This window comes from Chelonia mydas, chromosome 28 (genome assembly GCF_015237465.2).
Source record: "Chelonia mydas isolate rCheMyd1 chromosome 28, rCheMyd1.pri.v2, whole genome shotgun sequence".
Classification (NCBI taxonomy): domain Eukaryota; kingdom Metazoa; phylum Chordata; order Testudines; family Cheloniidae; genus Chelonia; species Chelonia mydas.
The window spans coordinates 2,195,251-2,196,614 of NC_051268.2; the positions used below are offsets into that span (position 1 = coordinate 2,195,251).

The window sequence follows — 1,364 nt, forward strand, 5'->3', positions numbered from 1 at the left end:
GCACAGCATAGTCCCTGAAGAACAAGGACCTGCAAATATGCATCATATTATACCTTTGTTTAATCCATGAAAACATAAACTAGAGCCTCAGAGGACTGGAATTAATTTCAGCTGATGGATGGGTTTGCTAAGTTTTTATACAGTTGCATAGGGAAATGTTAAGTGTCCCAATTCATTTCAAGCATCCCCATTCAGTGGAATTCCTGAACATAGCAGAGATGGAGATGAAAATATATTTCCATTTAAAAAAAAAAATTCCCAAGGGAGCACCTGGATTTGAACCAGGGACCTCTTGATCTGCAGTCAAATGCTCTACCACTGAGCTATACTCCCTGTAACACTGTGTTGTTGGATCTTGTTTCTTGAGGCTTATAAAGGACACACCCCATCTCAAAGAGCTCCTGTTCCATGTCCAGACATGGGTTGTTTTAAAAATGGCGTTTTGTTAAACATTAGATGTGCCTGTAAACACCACACCTTGCACAATCCCCACACCTGCGCCATCTCACCAACACACAACAACTTCTGAGGGACCACACCCAGCTCCCCAGCTCTGTGGCCTCTTCACTGTTAGCTCCAATCCCTTAAAGGCACAGGGCACATGTAACTTCAACCCGTTAATCTCCATATCATTAATGACTTAATTCCCAAAGAATTCCAGTCTGACCAGCAGCAGAGAGCTCCCGGGAGGATCAGCCAAACTCCTGCGCCATGTAGCAGAGAGGGGCTCTGGCAGTAGGCAGTGCACAGGTCACTTTTAATATTTTGCACGCTTGTGGTTCAGTGGGAGAATTCTTGTCTCCCATCCAGCAGGTCTGGGCTGAATTCATGGCCAGGGTGGACCTGAGTTTTATGCTTAGATGTAGAAATTGCAGAATTTAAGCCTGAAATACGGGCCAGTTTTCCCCCGTAGCATTTCACATCTTTACATCCAAACACGATGACTTTCTGAGTGATCTGTCCTAGTTCAACGGGAAGGAGTTGGGGTCCATGTAGGACTCACTGGGTAAAATTCTCTGGACAGTTATGTAGCAGGTCAGATCAGATGTTCACAGAGATTTAACCTGCCTTTAAAATCTATGAATAAACACAAAATACGGTGCTAAATTAAGCCTCAGAAGCAGCCTTTTCCCCTATCCAGCTCCCAAGCAAAGTGCAATCCAATGTCTGCAGTGCCTGGACACTTCTTGGTGATATGCATCCAGGGTGGTATGGAATTCCCCACCCGGCATGTCATCAGGTACAGAGGGGAAAGGGAAAAACTGGGGGTTGTTAATTGGCTTATAGCTCGTTTAACGCGTCTTTAACGCAGATCTCAGGAACACCAGTTTGATACTTTGTACACTCTTTAGTAGAGATCAATG

At 44.6% G+C, this 1,364-nt stretch overlaps 1 non-coding gene across 1 annotated transcript; it reads right to left on the reverse strand.

Annotated features, from left to right (window-relative positions):
• Positions 1-261: 261 nt before the first annotated feature.
• Positions 262-333, reverse strand: TRNAC-GCA. The gene has a single exon. It is a non-coding gene; the product is annotated as a tRNA-Cys (tRNA).
• Positions 334-1,364: the final 1,031 nt, after the last annotated feature.